We start from the raw sequence: 10527 nt of genomic DNA, 5'->3' as shown, positions 1-10527 counted from the left end.
AATCTTCCAGACTAAGAAGGCAATAATTAAAAACTGAAATGCTATAATGGCGTCCTTGATTCCTAGTGCAAAGTGCTCTGCCTTCGAATGAGCTGTTATTGCAGTGTGTTGCTCTTGTTTTATGGAAGGACAGTTGAAGGCAGCCATGGCCTCATCTTTTGAGCTGTATCCTTTATAGCAAGCTCCAGGGTACCCAACGACTTGTTGGTGTGTGGCCTCCCAGGTGGAAAACACCCCAGTCTTCCTCCCAACATGCACCACATACCACTTCATAGCTAGCTGAATAATTACGAAAAAAATAAGGATATGAGATATGCCTCAGTGTCCTCCCTCGCTGCAAATGTGCACAACTTATTGGGGGGCAGTACAGTGTTAATATCATCAAAGTAAAAGGCATGTGCTCAAGCAAAATAAGAGACTAATGGCAGAGGCATATGATCAGGACATATCGATCACCAGAACATACAAATAATATTGTTTTCAGAGTCTGATGCATCTATCTAGAATGCCTTAAAATAGGTTGATCCAACTAGGTTTGATGCTCAACTACTGGACATCTAAGTTTGCAGTTCTAGAGTGGCATTACAAAAGTCACCAACTACCAGCTATAGTCAGCCATAGTTAGGATAGACTGCACAAAATACAGGACATAGAAGAGGAGCCACCAGTATGACACAAAAAGGAGGCACCAGCAAGACCGCACCCACCAGCAAGATGCTCATATGGTGTAGTAGTGCTTAGCCAAGAAAGTCCTCAGCCAGAGGATACGATGAGCCTCATTCATGGACACAAAGGCATGCCCCTGAGCTCTATTGTCAACCAAATGAGAGAAAGCCACAATTAATGCCTCCTCATTGAAACCCCCCATGCACATCACTGCCCCATAGAGCTCTGGATGGACCTCCACCACTCTTGTGTCCCTAATAGCATCAGCCACGTTGTTGACGGCACTAGTCATCCCTGACAACACAATAACATCTTCATCTGATAGGAAAGACCTCTTCCTCTTGCTCCCTGCACCATGGGCCACATCCTTCTCATGTTTCCCACCATTAATATCATCCAGTAGGTCAGTCTTCATGGAGCTCTCAGCACAGTCAGAGCGGCTACCTAATGCCTCATTGGACCCCATTGCGTATTTGCCTGTTGCTAGACCGTTGCCAAAAATCACCTCCATTTGTTGGTAGTTTTTCAATTGGCTTATTTAGCAACTCAGCATCTTTAGGGTGTGCCTGCGTTGAAGTTAATATGTTAGTGTGCCAAACATGTACATGCAGTCAGTCTAAGCAATAAAATTCTGCATTTAGTACCTTGATGTGGCCAGCATAATGGTCATCCTCTAGGGTAATCATGAAGTTCTCTTCGTCAAATAAAGCTCCACTCAACTCCCTTAGCTTGATAACTCTAACCCACCTCTGCCTCCACTTGCGCAGGTGGTTGTAAACCTGGGTCCCTGTCACCTCGTTCCCACTAAACTCTTGAAGTGCCTTGGCAACTTGGTTCAAATGCACCTCTTTGAACCCCTTATCAGTCCTAACCCCAGTCGAAATGAGCTGACACATGCGGCGTAGGACAAAGGAAGATGTCACAGAGGTCCACCTCATAGCCCCCCTTTGCTGCTGCCCAGTAGCAGCAGTCCCACCCTGAGCAACAACATCCCCACCCTGAGCAACAGCATCCCCACCCTGAACAGCAACAGCCCCACCCTCACCAGCAGCCAAGACAACATGCTCAAGCTCCTCAGCCATTTCCTATTCGATGTGAATGTGCAAGGATAATGAATGCAACCATGACATATGATAGGGAAAAACCAGCACATGCCTCTCTCTTAAGTTCAAGGATTAGAGGATAGGGAAAAACACATTTCATCACTGCATATGCCTCCTACTTCAGGTACAATTGACAGCTAAAGATAATGTCATCATTGCATGTGGTACTAGTCTCAGTTCAAGTGTAGTAATCAAATCTAAAAATCTAAAAATACATTACACAACTGCAATACATACTAGATGTGGTAATTGCCCCTGTTTGCCCACATGGCATTAGCCCATCCATCCCTAATATGAGCCCATGCTGCATTGTCAACCATTTCAATTCCATGGCCATGGTTCCCACTGTTGTTGGGCACCCATGTTGATTCAGGTGGTACTACTTCATCTATCCCATGGCCTAGTATCCAGTTGTGTAAAATGCAACATGCAAGAACTAATTTTACTTGTGTCTTGAAGGGATGGAATGGTTTGTTGTCAATAATGCGGAAGCGGTTCTTCAAAGCCCCAAAAGCCCTTTCAACAGTGACACGTAAACTTGAGTGCCTCAAATTAAACAGCTCTCTTGGATTGGTGGGGTAGTTCCTACCCCCATACTCTTTCAGATGGTACCTAGTGCCCCTGTATGGTGGTAGAAAACCAGGACGACATGCATATCCAGCATCTACTAGGTAGAACTTCCCTAAAACAATTATAGACTTACATCAGGGACATCATACAGTTGTTCAAAACAAATGTTTGCACTAGGTAAGGGTCAATTACCTTGTTCAACCCTTAACCCATCCTCCCTCTCTAGAGCATCAGCAAGAATGGTGGCATCATGTGCTGATCCCTCCCAACCAGCCAACACATATGTGAATTTAAGGTCAAAGTCCACAGCAGCTAAGACATTTTGGGTGGTGTAATGTTTTCTGCCTCTAAATGCTGCTTGCATATGCTTTGGGACTCTTGCATATATGTGTGTTCCATCTATTGCCCCAACACAATCCTACATGAGACCCAGCCATGAACAATTACTTTATGTGCCACCAAAATGTCCCTAACATATTGTGTTACAACTACAAAATTTTTACCTTAAAATAGGGATACCACCTGGGGCTGTTCATGATCTTTAATGGTGTGTCATTTGATGGAGCTCTAATCATTTCTTGCCTAAGCTCACCAATGGCATACAGAACTTCTCTGAAATGCCTACAAACAGTCTCTATTGACCGCCTCCAGTTTTGGTGTATCACTCTAAAACGTTGGTTATGACCAACAATATGAAGGAACATTGCAACTTGTTCCTCTACACAGCAATGCAAAGTATCTCTCAACAAATTTCTGTCTTTAAGCAGGTTACAAAGCCTAAAAAAGGGTTCTCTTCTCATACGGAGCATGCTTACACATTCAATATCATTGCAGTTGTAAATTAGGTTTAGATTTTTTTGACGTTCCTCATCCATTTGGCTCAATGGGGCGTATGTTAATCCAGGCCTTGATGCATGGTGCATACGAAGTCGACTTATCAAAAATGCGTACAATGCAGTGAGAAGAGCAGCAGCATGCTTGAAAAGCAGTGTCCTTTTCTCTTGCAAATCCATCTAAAAGGCACAAACCAATTTTGGGAAAAGTTTTCAGTAACCTCCAACAGGAGGACAATCCCCATGGACAGCATCACAGGCATACAAAAGATTCTCCATAAAACAAATAAAACAGGGATAGACAAATGCTCAATATGTTTAAAACATAAATCATTGACTAGGCCACATGCTCAGACTGGAAAAATACCAACACCCCCACATAAAACATCATAGACAGCAGCATAAACAAGAATTAGTGAGGATTGGGAAAAGGGGATGGATTAGCATATACCAGAAGCGGGTGTTGAACAGCTACCACAAACTCGTCGCAAGAACAACGGATCTGGAAGCCTACAGTGACGAAGAATAATTTTGTTGGCTAAAATCACAGATCGGAGGAGGAAATGAAGAGCATGGTCACTTGCCTGTGCAAAGTGGCGAGATCTCCAACCAGCACTACAAAAACAACAAAAACATTCTACGAGGTTAGAACCCTAGGCTAGATTTACAGACAAAGGGATGAAGAAGACTCACCAAGCGTCAATGGTGAGCGAGTCGCGTGCCGGCGAGTTCTCAAACCCTAGGCTAGATTTTGACAGAAGCAAGTGAGGAGAAAGAGGCGAGTGAGAAAGGGAGGAACAACCGGGACAAATGGTGAGCGAGCGAGCAGCATGGCGGCGGGTGCTCCTGTTATTGCCGGGTGATGGCGCGAATGGGGAGGTAACCCTACACGTTTCCCGCCTGCTCCCGCGCGTCCATTTTTGCCCGCATCTGCACAGCCGCGAGCACGCGACGAGCCTGGCTCCCGAGGAACGGTCGTTTTTGGCGTATGAGTAGAGCCTGGCTCCCGAAGGAATCTTGCATCGGTGGAGCCTGGCCCAAGTGACCATCCAAGCATCCAAACATGGGCAGGCTGCATCTGTGGAGACAGGCCCAACCAAATACAGCCATCCAAACACGCCCTTAGTGGCTCGATCCAGCAGCTGGACTCTTGCATGTTCCCGGTGAAACTTTAGTTTCTTTTAAGGGATATTTACATTCCACCCACAACTCTAACGCCTTGCTTAATTCTACTCCCGTCTAAATTCTGTACTCATTTTTCCCTCCCACCTTCACACTTCCCTCAGCAATCACCTTACGGCGGCATTTTCTTTCATCAGCGTTCTTACAGGCGGGTCCGTGTTATAAATGAATACGACACAAAAAGGATCAATCACAGAGAAGATACAGATTTAACGTGGAAAACCCCTCTAAAGCGAAGAAGAAAAAACCACGGGCGTCGGCCAGCAACTTCTCACTATTTTCGGATGGTTACAGATCGCAGGAGATTTACAAATGAGATAATTATCTCCTGCGGCTTACAAATTCAACAGTCTGAAGCCTTACACGTGGGACCCGTCCCCCAAATCGAAATCGAGCAGCAGGCGGCTCCCCTCCACCGCGCCTCCCTCGAGCGGCTCCTCTCCACCGCGCCTCCCTCGAGCTGCGCGACTCGACGGCTCTCCGGCGAACGTGGATCTCGGCCGCCGGGGGGCCGCACGGGCAGGCAGATCTCGGCCGCCGTGGGCCGCTCCGGCGGGCGGGCTCTACGCAGGCGAGCTCGACACGGGGGTGGGCGTGGCCGGGAGCTCGACGCAAGCGGGCGCTTCGCGGCCGGATCTCCAACGAGAGGCACGAGTGCGGCGTGGGCGGGGTGTGGCCGGCCACAACTTTGCGCGGTCGGGCACTGCGCGGGCGGGCGGGGGCGCGACCGGGAGCAACGCGGTGCCGGCGAGCTCGACGCGGGCTGGCGCAGCTGGAACCGACGTGGTGCGGGTGATCTCGGCCGGGAGCGGCGCGCCGCAGGCGAGCTCGACATGGGCGGGAGCGGCGCGGAGCAGGCAAGCTCGACGCGAACGGGAGCAGCGCCGCGCAGGGGATCCACCACCACCCCCATCAACGACCCCGGCTATCTTCTTCCCTGAGCAGAGCAACGTCCGTCGCTGCAAAGGATCCGACCACCTGCAACTTGCCAGCGCAGGCGTGGCTGTATCTCCACGCGACGCAGGCGGGCGCACGTGACCGGATCTTCGGCGAACGCTGCGCGAGTGAGGTTCCGGCGAGAAGCGCGGGCGGATCTCGGCGAGCGTGGCTAGGTCAGGCGAGAGGCGGGTGGATCTCTGGTGAGCTCTTTGCGCGCAGTGCTCTAGCGAGAGCCTTCTCCGAGCAGCAGCATCCTAACCCCCTCCAGTAAGCCCCAAACGTCGGTCGGCTCCTAGTGCCCGCCTCCATAGAGAATGTCGCGTGCGAGCTCATCCAACAGAGTGCAAGGTTTTTCTAGCTTCGACCATGTCCCTCTCGTCCAGTGTCCTGATTTCACCATTACACACTTCAGAAATTCATGGTCAGTTTTCAGCACACTTCAGAAATTTCACCATTACGCACTTCAGAAATTCAGTACATTTCAACATGGTCAGCACACCAAAGCTACATAAGTAGTTGTTTTATGCTCTGTCTTTGCCTTCCTTGTTATGTTAGGCCTCTTGCTCCTTGTGTTATTTGCTGGACTATCTTTAATTTTACTCTTTCTCCTCCTCTTCCTTCTCTTCTCCTCAGGTGGATTGTTTTCCCTGTTCAACAAACAAAAGGTTAACAATGACATTGGATTGCTCAACTTGTGGTAATTATGCCACCATTATAGCACCATTACCTTGTTACAATGGCATCAGATGGCTCAGCTTGTGCCACTTCTTCAATTTGCATGCTAGGAATATTGTTTCCCCTGTTAAACAAACAAAATGATAAAAATAGGAACTATTTCAAGGATAGTACATAACCAACATTATAGCACCATTACCTTGTTACAATGGCATCAGATGGCTCAGCTTGTGCCACTTCTTCAATTTGCATGCTAGGAGTACTGTTTCCCCTGTTAAACAAACAAAATGGTAAAAATAGGAACTATTACAAGGATAGTACATAACCAACATTATAGCACCATTACCTTGTTACAATGGCATCAGATGGCTCAGCTTGTGCCACTTCTTCATTTGCATCACCCCATTGTTGATCTTCTCCAAAAGCTGCATCCACAATATTTTTACATTTGCTAGCAAAATGACCAAACACTCCACATCTTTTACATTTTCGTCTCCTAGGTCCAAGTCCACTGCCCTCTGCACTTGATCTTATTCTAGTCTTTCTTGGTCTCCCAGGTGCTCTGCTCTGCACTGGACCGTGGAGCACAAATCCTGGATTGACAATGTCCCATTGATGTTGTGACTCAATACAAGGCACATTATCAGCATATGTTGCATTAAACTTGGCCACAGAGTAGTAAGCATTATCAGCTGCTGGATACATGGTAGCCCAGTAATATCCCATTGCCTACAACTACATGTCATCTTCTCTAATTTAACTGGGTACCTCCATTGCTTGTTTTCTCTGTCATATGCTGTCACCTCTGCCTCAAATGGCGCACACTTTATCATTGTCATCTTCAAACCTCTAGTTTTTGTTAGTAATTTCTTCATCACATATGGAATTATTTTGTGGCCAACAAACTTTGCAGCTGAAATTCTCTGGCGTAATTCAAGCTTTTCCATAAGCATCTGCCTAATCTTGTCCAGCATTTCCACCAAATGAAGTCCTTTGATTTTCCTAACCTTTGCATTGAAAGACTCTGCAAGGTTGTTGTTCACGTAGTCTACCTTACATACTTCATTGAATTTGCTGTGCATCCATAACTTGGAATGACTCTTTTCGAACCAATCCTTCACGTTTGGGTTCGCTGCGTGCAATTGGCTCAAGTGATAATTATGCTTCTTGAGGTTGTATGTTAGTGATGCAGGTCACAGGTTGTCATTATATATCTTTCCTTTAAAGAGCTTGCCAAAATTAGCTGCAAGGTGACGCATGCATTCCCTATGCTCCACTCCAGGGAACACCTCATCAACTGCAATTTCTAGACCCTTACAAGCATCTGTGTGTATCACCAATCCATGTGGAATCCCTATGACCTGTCGCAAATTCTATAGAAACCATTTCCAACTCTCTTCTGACTCAGCCTCTAGCACCCTATAAGCAACTGGAAAAAGCCAATTACGTGCATCAATGGCACATGCAGCTACTAATTGTCCTCTAAATCTTCCATTCAAAGCACTTGCATCCACTGCTAAATATGGTCTACATCCATCTAAAAATCCCTTCCAACACGCTTTAAATGAAACAAAAGTCCTTCTAAAGCATTCCTTCTCTAGAATCATCTTCCTCACTTTGTACTGCATCGTGTGCTTGTCAATCTCTACAACACTTCCTGGACATGCTTTCTCTACTTCAGCTTTGAAAGTGTACATCAACTTAAAACTATCCTTCCATGGACCATAAATCTTGTCTAGAGCTATTTCCTTACCATAAAACACTCTCATGTAAGGCACATTAATTCTATACTTCTCATGTATCTTCTTTATCAATGCAGTTGGACCAATGCATGGGTTGTCTCTGACCCACTCCAACATTACATCAGCACACCACCTACTCTTAGCTATCTTCAAAGTCTCTTTCCTTTCAACACTTGGACAAGTGTGAGGAAAAGGGTTCACTTTGACCTGAATGAGTGTGCTATCTCGCATCTTAGAGGCATGAATCCTCCATCTACACCTCTCATATGTGCAGTGCACTCTCAACCTGCTTGGCTCACTCTTGTCAATTTCAAAGTCATATTCACCCTTAATGCAATAAGTAGCGAGTGCATTCCGACAATCAACCATCAATGGAAATATGGTGCCTTCTGCTAGGGAAGGATTGTCCTTGTCATAATCGATCATTAATCTGTCCTCATCACCTTCATGCCCAGACATCCCCATGTCAATGGTCTCGTCTTCCTCTTCTTGGTCAGTGCCCTCAAATTGTGCAGGTCTGTGATCTAGTGCCAACATTGGATGGCTTTGAACCAAATCTGGATACAACCTCTCATCCTCATTGTCATTAACAACATCATAGTCAAACATTGGATGTTTTTGGCTATAAGATGGTTGATAGTGTATTGCCTGATTATCCCTTGCTCCAATAACCACATCATTTTCGATAACAACAGACCTTTCTCCAATATGCATAGCAAACATTAGAGATAAATCTAAGTCACTATAAATTTTGACAATCTTATTCTCAAACTTGTCAAAGTAACTGAAATGCACCTCATCATCGACATTCCAAGCCTGCTGATCACATATAGCCTTGCTAAATTGCTCCAAAGTCCAAGTAACATCTGCACCCACGTCAAAATCTAAACCACCAACAAATGCTTTTTTACTACTGCCATACAATCTTCTACTTGTTTTCATTCTCACATTCAAAACAAAAGAAGTATTCGAATTCATCCTAGTGGACAACAAAATTATTCTAGTTAGTAAATTAGCCCAACATCAATTAACTTGTGTTCAAGCTTGCTGCATACCTCAATTAACTAGAGCATCACACACCGAGCTCAACAATCAGGGCAGCCGCAGTTGACCAGAGCTAGAGCAGCACACGCACAGAGGAGCCCCGCCCGCAGCACGCCGGATGAGGATGGCCGCGCAACACGCTGGAGCCTCGCTCGTGCCTCTCGCCGAAGACCCAGTCTAGCCGCACTCGTCGAGATCAGCCCGCGCAGCGCTCGTCGGAGATACAGCCGCGAAGCGTCCGCCCGCTGAAATGGAAATATGGTTTAACCTTTTCCTATAAATAATTTTGGTGGTTGAATGCCCAACACAAATATTGGACTAACTAGTTTGCTCTAGATTATATATTCTACAGGTGCATAAAGGTTCAACATAAACCAATAAAAGATTGAAGAAAGGGTTCAAAATCAAAGGAGCAAAAGAAACCAAGAGTGCCCTGGTCTGGCGCACCGGACTGTCCGGTGTGCCACCGGACAGTGTCCGGTGCACCAGGACCGTACAACGTCCAACTCTCCACTCTCGGGTTTCTCAGGGCACGCTCCGCTATAATTCACCGGATTGTCTGGTATGCCACCGGACTGTCCGGTGCACCAGCGGAGTAACGGCTATCCAGCACAACGGCCGACTGCAAAAGCGTGGACGCAGAGCTACAGTGCGCGAGCAGTGCACGCAGAGGTCAGAGCAGTGAGAGCACCTAGAGGGGGGGTGAATAGGTGATCCTGTGAATCTTAAACTTATAGCCACAAAAACTTGTTAAGTGTTAGCACAATAGTTGCCAAGTGGCTAGAGATGAGTCCAAACACAATAATCACAAGAAATCAAACACAGAGATGACACGGTGTTTATCCCGTGGTTCGGCCAAGTACAAAACTTGCCTACTCCACGTTGTGGCGTCCCAACGGACGAGAGTTGCACTCAACTCCTCTCAAGTGATCCAATGATCAACTTGAATACCACAGTGTTCTTCTTTACTTTGATCTTTTCCCATTTGCGAGGAATCTCCACAGCTTGGAGTCTCTCGCCCTTACAATTGAATTTCACAAAGAAGTACGAAGTAAGGGAGGGAAGCAACGCACACAAATCCACAGCAAAATGCGCACACACACGACCAAGAATCGAGCTCAAAAGACTATCTCAAAGTTCTCACTAGAACGGAGCTCGAATCACTGAGAATGACAAACAATTGCGCAAAGACTGAGTGTGGATGATCAAGAATGCTCTAAGGTTGCTTAGGTATCTCCTCCATGCGCCTAGGGGTCCCTTTTATAGCCCCAAGGCAGCTAGGAGCCGTTGAGAGCAAATCTGGAAGGCCTTTCTTGCCTTCTGTCGTCGGGTGCACCGGACAGTCCGGTGCACACCGGACACTGTCCGGTGCCCGATTTTCTTCCTTAAATAGCGAAGCCGACCGTTGGCGACCAGAGAGCCGTTGGCGCACCGGACATGTCCGGTGCACACCGGACAGTCCGGTGCCCCCTTCTAGCCGTTGGCTCGGCCACGTGTCCCGCGCAGATCCCGCGGCCGACCGTTGGCCCGGCCGACCGTTGGCTCACCGGACAGTCCGGTGCACACCGGACAGTCCGGTGAATTATAGTCGTACGCCGTCGGCAAATTCCCGAGAGCGGCCACTTCGCTCGAGGCAGCCTGGCGCACCGGACACTGTCCGGTGCACCACCGGACAGTCCGGTGCCCCAGACCGAAACAGCCTTTTGGCTGTACATAGCCAACTCTTCTCTTTTCTTCTTCTTTCTGTTTCTAATACTTAGACAAGTATATTAG

At 47.2% G+C, this 10527-nt stretch overlaps 1 pseudogene; it reads right to left on the bottom strand.

Annotated features, from left to right (window-relative positions):
* Window positions 1-718: 718 nt before the first annotated feature.
* LOC118475429 (uncharacterized) lies at window positions 719-1748 on the bottom strand (annotated as a pseudogene).
* Window positions 1749-10527: the final 8779 nt, after the last annotated feature.

The sequence above is a fragment of the Zea mays genome, unplaced genomic scaffold, assembly GCF_902167145.1.
Source record: "Zea mays cultivar B73 unplaced genomic scaffold, Zm-B73-REFERENCE-NAM-5.0 scaffold_445, whole genome shotgun sequence".
Taxonomy (NCBI): Eukaryota; Viridiplantae; Streptophyta; class Magnoliopsida; order Poales; family Poaceae; genus Zea; species Zea mays.
This window is presented reverse-complemented; position numbering and strand designations above follow the sequence as displayed.